This window comes from Triturus cristatus, chromosome 1_1, assembly GCF_964204655.1.
Source record: "Triturus cristatus chromosome 1_1, aTriCri1.1, whole genome shotgun sequence".
Classification (NCBI taxonomy): Eukaryota; Metazoa; Chordata; class Amphibia; order Caudata; family Salamandridae; genus Triturus; species Triturus cristatus.
Window position 1 is genome coordinate 500,806,497 of NC_140579.1, and position 21,187 is coordinate 500,827,683.

Consider the following 21,187-nt stretch of genomic DNA (forward strand, 5'->3'; position numbering starts at 1 on the left):
GGAGAGCAGATCAGGCATAGGAATGTATCCCAGCCCGTGGGGGTGAGGAGCCGGGGGCGTGGGGAAGGTTGGGTGAGGATGTTATTGTAGATGGTGTGTGCTTTGGGTCTGGGTGGAGGTAAGCCATGTGAGGTGGCGAGCTGGAGGTATTCTGGTGGTCATGGGAAGGGAGGGCATGATGAATCGTGAGAGAGAGCCTCTCTCTCACGATTCATCTCTGAGAGGGCACGGGTCGGAGAGGTGGTCACTGTGCGCCAGGGGTAAGGAGTGGTACAGATCGGCGCTGTTTGTTGAGGGAAATGTGAGTCAGGAGTGCAGGGGCGGTGTTTACTTGTGGCTGAGGGGAGGCATGGTGACTTTTGGAGGTGTAACTTGGGAGGCACGGTCGTATTGGGGGGAAGAGGAGAGCAGGGTACGAGGTGTTAGACGTAATGTTAAGGATTCATTAAAATGATTACAATTACTTATCAACAATCATGAAAACAGAGTATGAAGCTGATACTTGTGATCTAATGAGTGGATCTGCCTGCACGAATCTTTTAAAACATTGAGTGTTCGAATGTACTTGGCATTTGGTTATGTCTGTTTATATGGTGTTGAGGCAGACATGAAATGCAAGCACCTATGGATGGACGCCTGGAATAGGATGGCAGTGCCTACCCATGTTAACTCAATCTAATGCCCTTTTGCAGAGACCTTGGTAGGAGACTGGCTTCTTGATCATTTCTTTAATTACATTCCAGTGCTTGTCATGTGACTAGCAGAGAAAACTAGTTTAACTAGTCCTCAGTTTGCAATTGGTGAAGCAGCCTTCTCTGTCCATACTAGGGGCATAGTTACCATTGGTTCAGCAAGTACAGTGGTACTGAGACCCAAAATCCTCAGGGGCCCATTGAACCCTGATAATTGCTATATTTTACTTCCTGAGCAGCAGGCAAAGGGGCCATTTTCCTTGCTTATGCCACGGCCCATGGGGTCGTTGGTACGCTGTGCTAGTGATTCGTACGTCTGCTTGAAAGTTGTCTCCTGACTGGATGTTCCTTGCACATTAATTTTGCTTCAGTGAACCTCTAGTGCCTTTTCATAGCCTTAGGACTCACTGTAATTAATCCTTGTTTAATAGGTGCTCTGTAAAGCGAGCAGAACTGGTTGCTGGAATATGGCACTATACAAGAAACCTTAATTAAATATATTGTATTTTGTCTTTTGACAATGTGGTAAAGTGGACGAGTCTTTGGTTACCTGTAGGCTGTCTTCAGGATCAGTTAGTGACGTACTGAGACAGGTCTCTGTGTGCCATGATTTCAAGGTAGCTTACTCTCTTCCTGCTAAGGTCACTTCCCAAATAGATCATGAACTATTCTCCAGGCTCTACTGTTCTCAGTGGACTGAGAAAACAGACCTTGTATGCCAAGTCACATGATCTACCCTATAGTTTTATAACACTCTTCAAATAAACCTTCCATATGTGGCTAGTCCTCATAATGTGTCATACATGTAGTGGGAAGGGTAATTACTATCAATCAGTCAGAGTTTGTAAAGCTCAGCTGCTTCACACATAAGGGTCTCGAGGCGGTGTGGGATTCATGCTGCTGGATCATGCTGCTTGTTGGTTGAACAGCGAGGTCTTGTGGTCCTTCCTGAACTGCTGGAGCGATGGTGAGGCTCTGAGGTGCAGAGGGAGGGTTTTCAGGTCTTCACTGCCAGGTGGGAGAAGTAGCGGCCTCCACTGTTTTATCAGCGGCTGCATTGGGTGGCTGCTAGGGAGATGGTTCTGGAACATATTTTCCTGGTAGGTTGGTGGAAATTCACTCGTTCATTAAGTTATGCTGGTCCTTCATTGTGTAGTCCAGGGAAGACATGGCTTGGCAGTTCGGGCTGGACTGTTCCCATGAGACACAGGGTCAAGGCTGATTTGCATATGGCCATGTCTGAACTGGGGTGGTGTGGTGAGCAAAAAAACGATGGATTTAGGCCCAGATCTCTGTACTGGGGTGAATGTATGACATTGTTCTGCATTCTGTCCATCAACTGTTGTTTTTGCAAGAAAATAAAAATGACACATCAAAATTTTTCAGCAGCCGCCACTGCTGATTGTCTTCTTTTTTTCCCTACCCACTGCTAGCCTCGCCCGCTGCATTGCAAGCAAAATGAAGAGAATTCGAGTACACAAATCTGGTTATTCGAAACGAAAGAGAAAGGTGGCTCAGCAGGCTTTCGTAGTGTCACAGGAAGGAGCAATCCTGAACTTTATCACCCAAGGGAAACCTAAAGATGGAGAATCCTCTGGCCAGAGTACTGCTGATGCACTAGGTAAAACAGGCGCTGACGACCATAAAGAACAAAAAAATGATGATATCCATGAGCAGAATGATACTCATGAGCAGACCAATGAAAATGAACAAGGTGACTCTGAAATTGATACAAACATGCAGCAATTACCAACTCAGGATGAGGATTATTACAAAAGACCCTCAGACAGAGAAACTGAAACATCATTCATCGGTCCATCAACATCTGGCATTCTGAAGGAGGTTCAGAGTTTACAGACGGATGATGCTGGTATTGAAGAGGAAGCCAAAGAGCAAGACCATGTTACAGACCCGTGTTCTGAATATGATTTATGTGATTGGAGGGATCCTACTTTGTGGCCGAACTCTCTTACGGACGCGCAACGTGTTTTTCTTGTTGAAAGGGGTCCCTCCAGAGACCCAGATTCTAAAACAAAGTATCCAAGTGATGAGCACTCAAAAAGTAAACGTCGTTTTTCTGTTACCATGTTACTGCTCATCTAACGCCTTTTCTGGACGTTTTATTAAAACACCTTCCTGAGCTCCGCCCCGCCCGGACCCCCTCTTCCGGGGCCCCCTACCTGCGCTCCCTGCACAGGGCCACCATGAGCCTAGAGCCGCCCCTGCTGCGATGCCCCCTTTGAGAAGTCTCAGGGGTTTTACAGCACTAACTCTTGGGGCCAGCTCATGTTTCTTTGAAGTGAAGAGGCTTCAACAGCCCCTCCCAGACCTCGCAGAGTGTCAATTAGCCCCATTGCCATTCTGCCTGTGGCCGATTTTCTCATACAGAATGACAATGGGCCATGCTGAAGTTACAGCATGTCGTGTGTCTGTGCCTGCATTCTTCTTTTGAAAACATCGGTTACAACTATGGTGGAAGCGTTCTTGCTAACATGCTTAATAGTAAAATTCTGTCCCGTGTTCAGAAGGATGAATAAATAACAAACTGAGTTCAACTTAAGTGCAGCTGAAACAGGAGCCATGCTTTGGGGTTCCCAGTGCCCTGCATTTTCGAATAGATGTCAAGGCTAATGGCAAAGACTTCTATGTTCTTAGCCAGCCTCCAATTATTATGCCACCATAAAAATGTCAATGTGACTCTGGTGATTAATGTATTTCATTGAGAGATATCTGAGCTTTCACTGATCCCAGTTTTAAAGTTCAGTAGAGGAATAATGTGCCTCTTGCAAGGCACAAAGTGTAACATGCAGTTCAAAAATATTGTTTTTATGTAGATAGTTCAGTGGGTTCATTTGGATAATAATAAATATGTATTAGTAAGAACAACCCCCAACCACTATGTTATGTTTTAAACCCTGAGTTTGTATTTCTCCAGACCAAACATTCTTAACCTATAATTGGGGCAACTGGACTTATGCACTGCTGCGGCCACTGCTTTTTTCTCATAATTATTGATTTGTCACATTTTCCATATAACCCATTATCTGTTGCATAATGTTCAGATTTGAACCAAAAAAAAGTTATTAGCTCAAATGGATCGAAAGTTACTAAAAGAGTGGCAAATTGTGTTCAGGTGTATTGGAAGGCCCTTCAATGGTCACCTTTCTGTTGCTTATTTATGTATTTAGTTGTTAAGCTGGTACTGATGAGGGGAAATCTTTGCTCAGGCAGTATTTCCAATTTACCATGTATTAAAATAAAAAAGTAATACTAAAAAATATGTGCCGCATTATGCTGCATAATTTGCCTTTACTTGCTGTATAATTTAGTCAACCCTTCCGCATAATTCCAGTGGCCCTGAATATAATGCCTACCAGTATGAATGACATGTAACTCCTACATCTTGCAGCTCTTATTGTCTTAAGTAACATTTCCTCTACATTGACTTACACACTTATGAGTCATTGTCTCTGAATTAAATGTGTGTGATGTATGCGCTCTTAACACCACATTGGGATGAGTACCACTATAAAAGAAATAAAATATACATGGGAGAGGATATATGGAGAAAAGAGGGACACTGTTGAATGGTGGTAGGGATGGAATCCTTGGGGAATTAGGTCTTTGGTGGGGGGGTCGGCACCAACAAATTTGTGGAACCAGCAGTAAAGCCGGCTCCGCCAGGGGAGTAGTTATCATTACTGTAGCCTATGCAGTGCCCCAGGCCCTAAGATGAAAGCACTTCAGGAGCTGATTGTGGGATGGACTGGTAGTAAGGCATAGTCTACGAACAGAGAGATTTCATTTTATTGTAATCCCTATTTCTGTACAGTTTTTATTTCAACATTTCCAGTTAATGAAGAACAAAGAGGACAGTTAGAAAAGTCGAACATAACATGTCCGGTGTGCACTAATCCCAAAATCTTCTAGTGCCGCACTGTAACCTGCCAGGCTAGTGCTTCGTGCTGCTGCTGGAGCAGAGTTTTCAGTTTGAAAATTCAGTGGCTTTTGAAGCTCTGGCATGTCTATTTGTCATATTAATTTTATTAATTACTAGCAATTAATTATTTGTCTTGTGCAAGTGCGTTTATATTAATCAATCCGTTTGTCCTAACAAGAGAGAGTTACACGTGGGTGCGCATAAATGTGCTGTTTAAAATTAACGTGCGTGTTTTCATGTTTAAACGTTGCTATGTGCTGTTTATTTTTGAGCACAAAATGCTTTCCGAATTAATGCTTTTCTATGTTGCAAGAGCTAGATAAATGCATACACATAAGGGTATTAGTGGGGTTAACACTGTTTAATCACTATGCTGTGGTAACGTTGTTTTTGTTTCTTTTAATTAAGATGGTCTATTGAGGCCTATGATGGCCTAGAAAAGATGGCCGATTTGTAAGCCTGGCTGTGATTTATAATATGAAAACTGTGACGAGGGAGACCCCTGCTGGAAATGGTCCTGAAGCTAACTGACCATGGTCCTTGCTTGCTTGCTTGAAAACTTTCCATGAGGACAGCAGCAGTTTTGGGAGATCTCCAAGTGAAATGAAAATGTCCTTGGCAGCCTTGGGAAACACAGGAGCCTTAGAGAAAAACTCTGAACTGTGGCTCGATTGCCGAGGAGAAGTAGAACTAATAAGATACATGTTTTATTTCTTGATTCCTGTTCCGTAGTCTTTATTATGTGAACTTTTCCTGATTTTCAAATGTAGCGATGTTACATCCTTTCCTTCTCGCTCTGCTCAGCAGGTCCGGCGGACATTACAACCTTTTCTATGTTTCCAATGTATCTTTCCATTGTTTAAGACACTATAAGTAATGTTAGCCTAGAGAGGGTTTTTTGCCACTTGCCATTTTGCCTTTGCCGCGTACCGAATCTGCGTTGCTGAGGATTGATGCTGAAGGGACTTCGTCTTGAGAGACATTTACCGAGAGACTTGTCCTGACCCGTTCTGACATTTAGCTAGAATAGGTAACTATGAGAAAATGATTTACTCTGATTGATTTCCTTTGACTAATTTTAGATAAAGCAATATAATTTTAAACATGGTGTTGGATATTCTTTCTTGTCAATTATTGGGTTTACATTTTTGATCATTGCTGTATATGTTGTATAGATTATGTTTAAGGACAGTCACAAAAACCAGGTCTTATCGGCCTCGATATAGATGCAGGGTGATTAGGAGTTTTTCTTTCCACAGGTTTATTGCTAGTAGAGTATTTGAGCGTATGTTAGTGTAGTGAAATGGGCCCTAGCGTATGATGTATGCATTTGCGTGTAACTGTGAGATTACTCTATCCGTGGTAGTGGGAATATTATACACACCCTGATCTCTATCACTGCAGCCTTGGATGGATTTCTCCCTCATTACCTGCTGCCGCCAAACCAGTGGTCTGACCACCCTATTTTGAGTTTGGCAGTCGGACTGCCTTAGGACAGCTGCAACTGCCGGAGAACCACCCTTTCCCAGCGGTGTTGCAGCGGTGTGAGGCAGTAATATGCTGGTAGTGCAGCTGCGGCATTGCCAAACATATTATGAGTTTCTTCACTGCCAGTCTTTTCATGGCAGTGAGCCGGCCATGAAAAGGCTGACGGTGAGGGAACTGGTGCCTCAGCGCCATGGGGATGCATGCAGGGGGGCACGTAGTGTGCCGTGCAGGAATTTGCTTTGATATTTCCTTTGAGGTGAGTTTTTAATAGGCACCGCCATGGGAACGCCAAAGGACTGCCCGCCAGACGAGAACTCGTAATCGGGCCAGTGGTGAGCTTTGGTAGTGTGGGAGCGGGGCAGTGGTGTGCCACCCCGCTCCCACTGCCAAACTCAGAATCAGGCCCTATGTGTTCAAGAATTGAGGGCATATGTCACGCTGTATCGTCCAAACCATTTCTGCTTATTCCTTTAACATGTGGATTGGAGTTTACAAAATTCTCTAACTTCACAGTCAAAGACAGAATAGTAACGTGGACTTGTTGAAAGTCTTGTTGCAGTGCTAAAGGGCATGTGAAAACAAAGGCTTTAAGCTGTCAGTTTTTTGTAACACACAACACCTTTTAAATACCTGTAAATCAACTGTGCAAATGTTTCAAAACATATCAGCTGTTAGAAATCCGCAAATGGGACACTTGTTTGTAATTCAGAAAAATGTACTTGATGATGTTCAAATGATACATATTTGCTGAAACTACATTTCCACACATTATCATTTGTGCGCTATATAGTTTTATCACTAAAACTGCATGTTGTCATTTTGCTTCCATGCAATGGAAACTGTTCTCTATGTAAAAGACAGTGCCTCCTTCTGCCATACAATAATGCCTCAACAGCGTATATAGTTTCTAGTCTGTAGCACCCTTCTGTGCATCAATGAGAATCTGCAGTTTAATGCTCACAGAAATGAAACGGCCCAATCAGTATACTATTTCCAATATACAACTAAGATAAGGAGGGCTGATATAGGCTAGCCAGGGCATTATGTAGTAATGTCAACTATTTTCTTACCGTTCTGGCCCACAAAAATGCATAACATTCAGCAGTCTGGCTGGTTAATAACTCCGTTTCCTGCTTCATGCTCCTACCCTCACACAAGGCCTGTCTGCTGTGGGTGTTATTCATCACCCAGTCATCACTAGCTGAACAGACACGGAATACGTGAAGCGATCTGACACATAAAGCTGGCCACTCGGTGGACTGTACTCCAGTCCAGCACTGCAGGTCTACAGCTACATTCTATGCGTGCTGCTTTCCATCTCAAAGTGGCACTCAGATATGAGATGCTGGTAACAAAGTCCATACGAGCAGATCTTCCAGACCAGTTCTTTTACCAAACATGCCTGCTCAGAACCATGACTGTAAACAAAATATCAGACTGGACAACCCGGTGCAGTAACCATATAACTAAATTATGATCATATGGAATACCACAAAAAGACCTGCAGAGTTGCTGAAAGCTGCGCGCATACCAAAAAACCATGAAGTGCATGATTGTCTCAACCTAATATAAACTCATTTTGACTTGTGCTTATGTTGGTTGTCTATTTACTTACTTATATAATATTGTGCGACCTCCTCTGATGTTTCTGTAAAACGTACCTTTTGTCCTGAATTTAGACCTTCTGTCCTGAATTTTTGTCCTGAATTTTGACCCTTTGTCCTGAATTTTTACAATCACCGTCCTGAATTTGCACCCATGCCAGTTGTGGCCTACACTGGTGGCCAGTTTGAAAACTGCACTGGAGCGGGAGTTGCGTGTACTCCAGCGAGATGCCTATTGGGACGATCTCCCCATGCCAAAAGGAAGAGGGTGAGCGATAGATTTACTGGGCTAGCGCTTCTACTGGTGAAGAGAGGCATCGCCAGGCACTGGAAGGCACGGAGCCGCCGTCCGCTGGGGAGAGGGGTTGGTGAGATGTGAATAAATGGGCCAGATGTGATGAAAAGAGAAGAGAGAAGAAGCCGCAGGAAGTGTGCGACTGTGCATGCATGGGACAAACCTCTGAGGCCCTGGAACAGCAGGGTTTGATATGAGATGGCAGGACTGAATGGTGAGTGTGTGAGCGGAGGGACAGGACATTAGAAGGGAGGGTTGTCTGGCACGTGGTCATATGCAGGATTGTGCAATAATTGTATGAACATCGGAAGCGACTAGAGCCTGGCGACTTGTTCATTTACATTTTATGCCCTCTTTTGTGGATGATTGTTACTGAGTTATAAGACATCTGAATCAGCAGGATGCAGCTGACCAGCCCAGCTGGAGAGCACAATGGGTACATTAGAAAAGGTTCTTTGAAGATGGATGTTTATGGAAAACATGTTTGACTATAATATTGAACTCTCTGCCTAGAGTTAAAGCAGACTATATATACTTTAAATCATATAGCATAATATATAATATACAAGAACTGTAACATAATTGTCGAACTACGATCACAAGCAATAAACGATATTAAAAAAGAGAGAGCTTCTGATGAAAAGTTATGCATTTGGGCAAACAAAATGTCCCAATAAACTAAATGGATAGTCATATTTGGAACTGATGCAAAAGTAACTCTATTACATTTTGTTTTTCACAGACGGTGAAAGGTGGACCTTTTGACATAAATTTGAAAACAAATTAAGATACAGTTACACAGTGGCATACTGTACATGGATGGACTGTTTATACACGCCCCTTACAGGGGGGTGTATCTCTGTAGCACGCAGAATTAATAGCACAACTTAACCAAGAGCAACATCATTATAAAGTCACAGGTACCAACACTAATTAGTTTGAGGAACAGGGAGGGGAAGGAGTAGAGGTAGGGAAACAGAGGTAGGCAAAAGGAGGTCAGAGAGAGAACGTTAAAAAGGTAGCGGAGAGGTATAAGAGGTGATGTGAATTTAGGAGACATGTCAGACAGTTATTTTTTTTTTAATGTAATTACCATAAAGTTAAGTTCCTGAGAGTGTGAGGGTTAGACAGGCCAGCCCTGTGCACTAAGTTTCTGTTGAGCATGTCCACTTGCAAATGAAAAAATAATCTATTGACTCAGAGTAGAAAATATTTTTGTTTTAATGGGGTTGAGAGGTGTAATGAAGACTTTTGCAGTATATTATTAACTGCTGAGGACAGCGACCCCATCAGTGCAGCAGCTGTCTACTCACACCTCACAACAAGCGTTCAATTACATGGATGCTTCACTGGACCTCGCTGCCTCCCACACTGTCCTCTTCCTCACAGAGCACACTGGTCTTAGCAAGGAGGCAGGCACTGGTGCTTCAGGCTCCAGGGGCAGGTGGTCTTGGATTCCGTGGGTGATGACCCCTCATCCAGCTGAAGACTGGCAAGCCTTTGCCACCAGTCCTGGTCACATATAGAAATCTGGCAGAGCTCCTCCTCCTCATACAGTCTGACAAACTGTTTGGCAGTTGACAATTTTGGGGTCCTCAAGCTCCCGTTCTAATAGTCCATTTCCAGACACAAAATGTAATTTAGAGTCTGAGTCTTTGAAGTTTGTGTTGGGGGTCTGCTTCCTTTTGAAGTGCCCTCTCCTCTGCCCTACCCTTCCCCCAGAAAGCAGTCTGTCACAGGAGGAACAACTCGAAATCTGATAGCCCCACCACACAGGCCATGGAAGTGACCAGAGGTTCAAACGGTGATGTCAGCCACAGTGATTTGTGTATCAAAAGATTACCCCAGGGGCCCAGAGCTACTCTTTATTATTCTTTTATCAGCCCCCTCTCCTTCCTGAGATGTGCCAGACCCCTTTCTAGTGATCTCTCTCTGAATGAAAGAGTACCCTTTTGTTGTGATGTACCAGACGTAGCGGCGTTGTATCTTGGTAGTTTCTTTATTAAGTATAAGTTACAGGATGGTTTCCATGTAAAGTAGCCCCACCAGGAGCAGCCCATCTTCAACTGCCACACCTCACTACACAGGCACCCAAACATTCCATGCATGTCCATCACTCATAACACTCACACTGGCTGAGCAGCTAGGAGCTGGTTAGGATATGAGTAACATTAGTACATAGACATGATATAACACCTTTGAAGTGTACTGAGGAGCCTGGATCTTCCTTCCTCCATTGTGTCCCACCCAAGAATACAGCAATCCACAAACCTGTCTGCGGTACTCCTCTGCCTACTCATGTTCCTCCAGTTAACCCTGGGTCCTCCAAAATTGGACCCAGAACTTCCATGTATTGCATCATTCATGGGCACACATACAGCCACCACATGCATAGGGCATACACACACTACATAGTAATACATCCTTCATGTATTGTACCACCCACAGGCATATATACACCCAGCACATGCATATAATATACACACACTGCACTGCACAGCACTGCACTGCACCATTCCTGCATTGTACCATTCACACATACACTCAACACTGGAATTACACACACGCAGTGTGCAGCACCCCACACCAACTCTATGTATGCCAAGGGCAAGTTAAGCGCACATCACCGGAACTTTAGATAAGGGAGCTTGTAGGCCTCACTTCAGTGACACATGTAAAGGGGTCCTACTGATCACTACATGGCATGGTACCATCACCACACTTATGTTGCTTAACTCCTGTCAAAGGCAGCATCCTTTCATCACTTTGAGGGTAGTGCTTTGGGCGCCTCTACTGTTCCAAAAAGACCACAACCTGTGAGACAGGCTTATGTCATGGCACAATGATAATCAAAATCAGCAGCAGGTATCCAGACATCATTATTTATTTATAAGTTTTATATAGCGCTAGCTAGACCCGAAGGTTTCAGAGCGCTTTACATATAATACGTAGTCATGTGAAGAAGAATAAGCATAAATACAGACATAAAATACAGACAGTTGGTGCAGGCAAGGCAGAGGCGCCCATCCTTCACCATGCGAGGGGAGATTTTTTCTGTCCCAACAGTAATAATTTGACAAAATAAATTAAGATAAAATGAAAGCAAGATTGTACAAATGAGGGTCACTTAGAGGGGTATGGATCTGATGGGGAAGTGATGGAGCGAGCACAACGGGAGAGGTAGCCTGGTGGTAGCTTGTTTAAGGATTGAAGATGTTACCTTTGGAGAGAGGAGGTTTGTGTAAAAGGATGTACCCTACAGGGGCACCATAGTGAATCCTGTACATTTGAATCTGAAGTAGTAGTGCATTGGGGTTCCTCATACTATGTAATGGCCTTAAACGCATACTCTGTAGTAAAATGAACAGTTAGAGATCAAGGTGGGGATAATGTACTTGGAAACAATTGGTGGGTGTAAACAAAGTTATTTCCAAATGTACAACTGTCAACAATGAAGTGTCACTCATAAGACATGGAAATGTGACACCTAAGCACAGTTTAAACAGGGAAATGTCACACATAAATACATTGAAGACATGGCAGCCCTGCAAGATTTCGGGTCATAAGATGAGTTGGGTGGGCTATTGGTAGACTATGATTGTTATCAATTTTTTGTTAGTTACTATATTGAACTGTTGCTATGTTAACATAGATTACAGAGGATACCCAGCCTGATGATAGGCACTAATTCAAGAACATGAATCTATGAGCTAAGCTAATGCTGAAAAATTGCACTTACAGATGTGTTGCCTTTTTCTGTCTGATGCATTGTTCAGTAGGATTCCTGAAAGAGAATGAATGTATAGGGGTAGCACTTTCAATACTATGATATTTCAGCATTTGGTTCACATTGTCACTAGTTTGGTTGGTGCAGAAAGTAATATAAAAAATATGACAGCACAGACGGCATGTCATTTTGCTGGATTAGATGATGTGTGCATGTTATCCAGATTTGTTGGAGCTCAGTTAAGGGCATGTATAGCCCATTCCAATGCTAGAGAATCTCTTGTCACGTCAAGTCTGACTAGTTCTTAATCCCAATGCTTGTTCATCAAATCTTCATGCTTCTAACTAGAGTTTCAAAAATCTTCCTGTCTTGACATTTTGCTTCCGGCTTGGAAGTCTTCTGCTACAGTGGTTTATTCCAAGTTGTAAATTTTTTTACTTAGATTGTACATGTATTGCAGTTTATAGTGAGTTTGAATGTGTAAGATATCAGCTTACGTATCTTTAAAGGTTTTCACAGCTAATTTTGCTTGTGTATATTCTCCTGACCAGTGGTCTTCATTTAATTTTTTGTAAATGTTGTCTAAGGGGCACGATGTTAATATAAATATCTTCAAACAAATATTGTAATGAGAAAAATACCGTGGTACAGAATATTGTAGGTAAGAATGTTGTGTATTTAGGTGTTTAGTGTTGTTTTTCTACTAAATATATTTCTATATAATGTTGATTTTGCATTTGTTTGTTTTAAGTTATTTATACATTATTTTTAGTTGTTTGTGATTTTCTTTTTATTGCTTTGGTTATATTATTTAAATCTTGCTTTTGAGTTTATATTTATTTTCTTAGTTATTGGTTATTTGGATTTGGTTGTACTAATATGTTTTTTAATGTTTTTTTAACTAATGAATTACATTGTTATTTATGTAAACATTTTAATTCATTATTTAATGATTTTTTGTAAATTGTTATTTTTTGTTAGAATTAGATAATTACTTTACATGAATTATTTAATTGGTTACATTAGTTTATTTAATTAATTTTAATATTATGCTTTGTGTATTTAAATATTTACTTCTTTTTATTTGTTGTGATTATTTCGTATCATTTCACAATTTCTGCAGGTGTTTGTGATTACAAGGGTGTGAGGTGGGAAGTGTTTTTACTATACATTTTCTTAGTGTTTTTAATTCATAAATACGTTTTAAATTGTTTTTAATAACTACATTTTTGTAATCTGTTTGATTTTGTTATCATCGTCAAAAGACTCTTTTGGGAATAGTGATGTGGGGGGTATGCTGCAAAGAATGTCCCTCATGATTGAATCCACATGACGTAGCTCAAGTATCACATGGATTTAATTTATAAAGGAGTGCAGGTCTGATTAAGTTGATAATGTTTACAGCTCAGGTTCTGATAACTTTGGGTTCCTGGATGCACTTCTCACCACCACTACTGGAAGAATTTTAGTTGTAAGGGGAAAGAAGCAGGTCCAAAGATCAAGATCAACATGGAGAAATCAGAGGTGCAGCATTTATCGTTGACACCCACAGGGACCAGGAAATTGTCGTGAACATCAACAAGGTAAGTATCTCTATCAGAGTAGACAAGGATTTGTAACAAAGGTCAATCTATGTAGATGGACGTAGACATTAGATACATTTATAATTTCTCTCAATTTAGTTACTCAAGACATTACATTTTGAATTATAATTTCATGTCATTAATTTTCAATCCATGTTAAGTAAAGTTATATTCTTTAAGATGGAGGCCGAAATGGTCTGTACGTGATATATCTTTCCCAAACCACAATGGTCTCAAATAATGAAGGTCTCATTTCAAACAAGATCAAATGTAAACTAGAGTGTGCCTGCCAATTTTGAACCCTAATTTATCAGGGTATTTACCAGGAAGAATCTCACTTCCCAGTGACGTCAACATTGTCTGTTTGCATCTTGCTCAGTTAGAAGACTGATTTGTGCTTAGTCTTTCTGGTGGAATCTTCTTGTTGTTGGAGTAACGCCATCAGCTTTCATATGGACTTGGAATTCTTCCTAAGAGGAAATATTGTTCATGATGGACTTTACAGAACTAAAGTTACGTTCTTATCTTGGAGTGATAATCGCACATTCCTTTTAAAGGCTTAGAACTATGTATTTGATTTGGCTTTCTGAATGTATTTCTTAACTGCACTTAATATTATTCAAGGTAGAGGAAGGATTAGGCTGCATACATATATCCAGGGGCGGCTCCTCCCCTAGGGCAGAGGAGCGTTACCCCACTGCTTTCTCGCAGTGTGAGATAGCCAAAACATAAAATGGTAACGACTAAAAGTTATTACATTTTTATGTTTGCTTTGCACATTGCGGGTGGTTTGGCGGGCTGCTCTGCTCTTTGAGCAGGGCAGAGGAGGAGTGGTTTGCCCACTCCTGAGTACACAAAGACTGTTTGGTCAGCCATCTCGGGCTGCCCAAACCAGTCATGCGCACTCTGCCCTTCTCCATGCAGGCTGCATTACAGCCTGCATGGAGAACATGGCCACCCCATTAGCTCCTGGCTGGGTGGCGTCCTGACAAATCACAACGCTGCATTGTGATTGGCTTAGGGGAGGGAGCCTGGCTGCCTGCTTCCTGTTCCTGTCAGAGGCAGGAGAGGCAGGAGCTGAGAAGATCCGGGATCCGGCAGAAAGGTAAGTTTAATTTTAGAATTTTTTAAAAGAATTTCCCGCGATCCCACCAAGACAGCCCCCACAAGTCCCCTCCCCCAGCGCAACCTCTTGTGTTTGCCCACCGACCCGCAAGCAATGACAGCCGCGACTGCATATGTCATTACACTCAGAGGAGTTAGACCTTAGGCTAATATTTTCCATTATATGTTTCAGGTGTGCCATTTGTATTCACAAGAACAGATAGTTGCAGAGTGTTACCAAACTCTAAAAGGTATATCATATACAGTATGTTACATAGTTCAGTTCAGGAGAATAAGTAGTAATGTTGTTTGGTTATTCTTTTCCAGAATCGAAGGCTTGAGAAAAATCCATATCAAGTCCAACAGAGGGAGCTACGCAGTTACGTAGTTTTCTTTCCCAGTTCTCCTTTCCCCCTCTGTAATTAGGAGCAGCTGCAAGCCTCGTTGGCGTATAAGGTCGGAGAGATGGAGCAGCACTGTCCAGACATCCCTGCAGTGGAACAGTAAGTCTGACAAATATTAAGAAAGATCATCCAATTTAAGTGGGCTTTAAAAACCTAAACATACTTTTACCTGCAGATTAGTAACTACAGTTTGTCACAGACCTGCAAAAGTGAATTAATCTGTTCCTCGCTTGATTTGGCTGGAGTAAGACAATGAAAATGAAAGTGTCATCCCATTGTTATATGTCTTCTACATCCTTCCAGTCCCCATAAGCAAGGGTCACATTGCCCAATTACTGATGTGATTATTGATATTCATGTGGGGTGGAGAGACAGTGATTTTGTCAGTCATCTGCTGCAGCCTCCAAGGTAGAAAGGCATACTGCACTTTCCTGATGTATCGCTTTATTATGACTACCTAATTTGGAATTTGGGGTTTTGTGGAATGGGTGTAAAGGGAGAGAAATCACTGTGGTAGATTGTAACAAAAGCAGTCAGGCGTAACTCCGTAAAGTGTTTATGCAGCACACGAAGGGTAATAAAGTGAAAACACCACACCGGAAAACTCCCAAACCAATTTAGAAAAATAGAGAACATTTTAATAAATAAAATGATACCAAAACAACTTGCATCCAATCAGTATGATTGGAGGTATGCCTATTGCAATTTCGCCCCCAAAATATCAAAGCGCTAACTGCGGGAATCGGGTCGCGCTAGACCAGGGCAAAGTCAAAAGTGAAGGCCAACTGCGATAGATAAGGGGTGGATAGGGCCCGGTCTCAACTTACCTAACGACTTAGAAATATTTCTGAAGAAATTTCCAGGAGAAGGTAGAAGCTGGAATTCCCAGCTGAGTTGGTTGTCTTCGTCGATGGGGAGCGGGTCACCATCAAGCCCAGCAAAGGTTTTTACCTTCATACATAGACAATTTTTCAGAAGTCGAAAACCTCCAGTGGATAAAGCGGCAGGCTGTAGCCGAAGTGGCCTGTGAGGCGAGATCCCAACGCCAAGAGGTCCTGCTGAACAGTATTTCATGCTGCGGAGAAGAACATAGCGTTACTGCAAAGTCAGGTTGACTGGCAAGGAACCATGAGCAGATCAACTGGCAGGTAGGTCCCAGTCTTCTGTTGGTTCTCTAGGAAGTTTTGTTTGGAAACATGTTTCCATCCCAGGTTTTAGGGTTAGGCAGGAGCTGCACCTCTAACACCACTTCCAAGCCCACTTGGGGGGTTATAACTCACAAAATCGCCGCAACCACAGCTTATCGTGGCATGCTTCATCGTAGGTGCTTCTCCACACCTCTGTAGGTAAATACCACCTTGGTGGACTCAACCATTTCTGGAAGTTCTTATGTAAGTAGAGCTCACACAGGATGCTAGACAACTAGCCCTTGGTGTCCCTTTTGGTGGTCCTGGGTTCAAAGTGATGGTCACATTTTACCTGAAGCAGTAAGGCAATGCTTCAAGCAGCAGGGCAGTCCCCTGGTAGCAGCAGCAGTAAACTGAAGTGGTGTTCTGAGTGTCACATTTTTATACCTGGGGCCATCTTTTGAAGAGTGGGGGTTCCTTATGTTACCTCCACATCTGGTTCTGGAAAGTTCTTCTCTTACTATGCCAAGACTCCAAGAAGTATGGGGTGACAAAAGGCTGGTGTCAGGGTTCTTTGTGTGTTCTGGATGCAGGCTCTTTGACGTATGAGTGTGGCAGGGAACAGCTCCACCCCCAGCCATTCTGGCAGGATGGCCCATCTTGCCCACACCTACTCCCTTTTGTCTTTACTGTCTGGGAGGCATACACAAATCCCAATAACAGGGCCACTCACAGTCATGTTACCCAGGACACTAGCAACAGGCACCAAAGGGTTTCGACAAGAAAATGCCAGTTTTCTAAAAGTGGCATTTTCAGAATTGTGACTTAAAATCAGACTTTACCATTAAAGAGCATTTTAAATTACAATTCATTTGAGTCTAAACATGGTATCCCTATCTGCTCGTTATGAGCGTATAAACTCTAATAAGGTAACCCAATTTTATTCAATGGGCGAGATAGGCTTTACAGTATTGAAAAACAAATGTAGGATTATTTCATCACCAGGACATGTAAAATTTAAACCCAAATGTCCATACAAGGCACCCTGTCCTATCGGCCTTTAGGGCCCACCTTAGGAGCACTTTATATGTATTAAAAAGGAAGGTTTAGGCCTGGCAATATGTTTATTTGTGTGAAGGGTATGCCCAGACGTGGGTCCCGTGCTCACTACGCCACTAGAGTCAAGCTATCCTGGCTGAAGAGGGGTGAAACCCCGAAACCGGTCCTAGGATGCTTGATTCCGGTCCAGGGAAGACATGGCTTGGCAGTTCGGGCTGGACTGTTCCCATGAGGCACAGGGTCAAGACTGATTTGCATATGGCCATGTCTGAACTGGGGTGGCGTGGTGAGCAAAATAACGATGGATTAAACCCAGATCTGTGACTGGGGGTGAATGTTTTGCCAATGTGCAACATTCCGTCCATCATCTTGTGTGTTTTGCTGTTCGTCCTATGTGGGAAGGGTATGCCCAGACGTGGGTCCCGTGCTCACTACGCCACTGAAGTCAAGCTATCCTGGCTGAAGAGGGGTGAAACCCCGAAACCGGTCCTAGGATGCTTGATTCCGGTCCAGGGAAGACATGGCTTGGCAGTTCGGGCTGGACTGTTCCCATGAGGCACAGGGTCAAGACTGATTTGCATATGGCCATGTCTGAACTGGGGTGGCGTGGTGAGCAAAATAACGATGGATTAAACCCAGATCTGTGACTGGGGGTGAATGTTTTGCCAATGTGCAACATTCCGTCCATCATCTTGTGTGTTTTGCTGTTCGCCCTATGTGGGAAGGGTATGCCCAGACGTGGGTCCCGTGCTCACTACACCACTAGAGTCAAGCTTTCCTGGCTGAAGAGGGGTGAAACCCCGAAACCGGTCCTAGGATGCTTGATTCCGGTCCAGGGAAAACATGGCTTGGCAGTTCGGGCTGGACTGTTCCCATGAGGCACAGGGTCAAGACTGATTTGCATATGGCCTTGTCTGAACTGGGGTGGCGTGGTGAGCAAAATAACGATGGATTAAACCCAGATCTGTGACTGGGGGTGAATGTTTTGCCAATGTGCAACATTCCGTCCATCATCTTGTGTGTTTTAATATGTTTATTTTGCCAGTTCGAAATGGCAGTTTAAAACTCCACTATAGCCTGCAATAGCAGGCCCGAGACATGTTTAAGGGGCTACTTTAGTGGGTAGCACAATCAGTGCTACAGGCCCACTAGTAGCATATAATGTACAAGCCCTGGGTAAAGTTAGGACAATACACTAAGTACATATAAGTAAATTAAATCGGCCAGTCAGGTGTAGGCCAATTTTACAATGTTTTAGGATGTGAGCTCAAGCACTTTAGCATTGCTTAGCATTGGTAAAGTGCACAGAATCCTAATGCCAACAAAAACGAATTTAGGAAAACAGGAGGCCTGAAGGCAAAACGTCTGGGTGAATACTACGCCCAGGATGTCAAGTTTCTTAGAGACCCCTTCCTCTTTGCAGATGGGTTACCACCTCCTTTGTGGAGTCGGCAATCTATCAATGGTTTGGGACTTAAACTGTGGTCGCAAAGCAATGATACGTTGTATTACAAATCGGAATTTGGAAGGAACACCCTAAATACACCCCTGCAAAATTGGGATTTGTAATGGATTTTTAAACCCATTTTGGAATTTGGTAACCAGTTACCGAATTTTATATGGGTTTAGTACACTTGTACAAGCCATTTAGCTGTGCTTTTGTGAATCGCAGGCATTGATGCTGCTAAATGGCTCAGTACACCTGGCCCCTTGCCCTTTGTCTATTGCACTGAGAGCTATTAATCTGTTTGTGTAACGTGACCGAGAAGGCTTTTGAAAAGAATCTAAAAGAGGATTTGTAAATTGAGAATGTTTTGGCCTAGAGGCTGAGTGAACTTGATAGTATTTGCAGGTCTTGGAACACGGAAGTGGGAGGGCAGATGTGGAAAAGGGTGGGTGATAGATTAGAGACATTACCTTCTTTATAATTTTCATCTTTTTCCCTGGTAACAATAAAATGACCTTAAATGTGTCTATGTGAACACCCAAAAAGTTCAACTTTGCTGGCGGTGTTACAATTGACTTTTCTTCATTTATTATGAAACCCAGGCTCTACAAAAGACTCTTCACCATATTTAACTGTTCCTTAGCTTCCTCTGTAGCATCAAAAGAATGTTGCTCAAATAAATTATCAAGCAAACACCCTTTTCTTTTAAAAATGCTACCACAGGCCTCATCTCCTTGGAAAAGCGCCTCTGGGCAGATGATCAGGGTGATCTCTCTACTTGAATTGGAGAAAAACTGACTTCTTTCTTCCATATGAATTGTCAGAACCCCCTTCAGAAGTCGAAGGGGCAAACGCATGTTACTGGGCCCAACTATTGGGATTGAGTCCTTTTAATCCTGAGCAAGTGGGCCAAGTACTCCTTCGGCACTTGACTCTTAGTAATAGCATTGTCTGAGAAGTTCAAGGCTCCCTCGGGAGTGGATACAGGAGGGTGGACAATGGCCCACACCTAAAGAAGTGAGCAGAAGCAATAAATGATTGCTGAGCCACATACTTACTTTTGAAGTATTTTTATTTTACTTCCATTTACACAAAGGGAAATATGACATTCACACCGTGCAGTCCCCCTGAGGTCAGGGCTCTAGTGTTTCGTTAGGCAGGTCCCTAGGCACCCACTTCACCCTCGCTCCTAGCGATAGCGGTTATTCCCCCGTCACTCTAGGCAACATCCAGGGTAAGCCCCATTAGTAGTCCACGTCTCAAGAGTTCACTCTGACTTTATATTAAAGTCAACAGTATTCCAGCTCTGCAGCGCTATCTAGCAAGCATGTTCCTCCGGGGTCAACTGCCCCAAATTCAGTCTTACCTGCACGCTCAGAGCGACCAGAATTTTTTAACGTGCCCCTTCCACGGACCCTCAAAGAGGCAGCAACTGTCCTGGTCACAGGCAGAAGTCTTGCAGAGCTTCCCCTCTTCACACCACCCATCTGGCTGCTTAGTAGATGACAGTTTTGGGGTTCTAAAACTCCCCTTCTTAAAGTACATTTCCACACACCAATTGTATACTGAGACCTTGGCCTAACATGGCCTGCAGGTACCCCTCTTCTTCCAGCCCTACCAAAACACCTCCTACAAACATGCTCCTCATATTGAACTGGGCTTTATCTAATAATTTGAAATTATGCACATACTTTTGTAGAGTTTTCATGAGTCCCTCCTTAAAGAGATATCCTTTAGCATTTTAACTAGGCCCTTTCCATCAATATCTCCTAACTTTGGATTTAGTTTCATTAGGATAGCTTTTCTTCATTCCACAATTAGGCCTGCATTAGCTTTGCCAAATTCATATAGATCATTGACCTTATCATCTTAACAAATCCAAACCTATGGTAATTCTCTTTCAGTGGGCTTTTTCTGCCATTTCTAAAATTCTTGCTAAAGGACCCAAACTATCCAAACGTCTATCTTGTCACTGCTTCAATGATCATTCTATTCTCTTTCAATGATCTCTGCCCACCTTACACAAAAAAGAAATCAATTAAGGGTCCACATTTGGAGTGACACACACCTTTTCATCAAAAATTGGTCTTGAGCATTCTGCTCTCAACAAACTCCTTACTTCTTTCTACAATTGATTTCTTACCCATTCTTTAATGAATTTCACAGCATGCACCAAATACAACAAATCTGCACTTCTATGATGACTAAATCATAAGGGGAAAACATTTCCTCTCCTAATGGATACCTTACAATTGTTTCAGAAGTATATGGTTTTTCCAAATCAGTTCTTAAATTCTTATACCAATCCTAATCCTGTTAGAGGTCTTATACATACTTATCTCATCAGGACCCTGTTTTATCTCTTTCTCATTATAGCAATCAAACTCTTCTTACAAACTAACTTGGTACTCACCAAATGGTAGGGACAGAAACCAGATTAACAACTTGATGATAAGTGGCACCTGGTGATGCTAACTGCAAGATGTCAGAGTGAGGAGGGAAGCGGATGCTGGCAGTGATCATAATTTAGGGACTATTCTTGTGAAGCTGAAGCTCAGAAAAATAGAATGTAAGATGTAAGGATGACAGCAGTTCAATGTGGCAAAACTACAGGACCCCAAAAGCGAGAAGGCATCCGTCTTACAAATCAAACTCCTGGCAGACACGGAAGATCAGTCTGAGCCAACTGTAGAAGTAAGGAAGAGGAAAGAATGGAT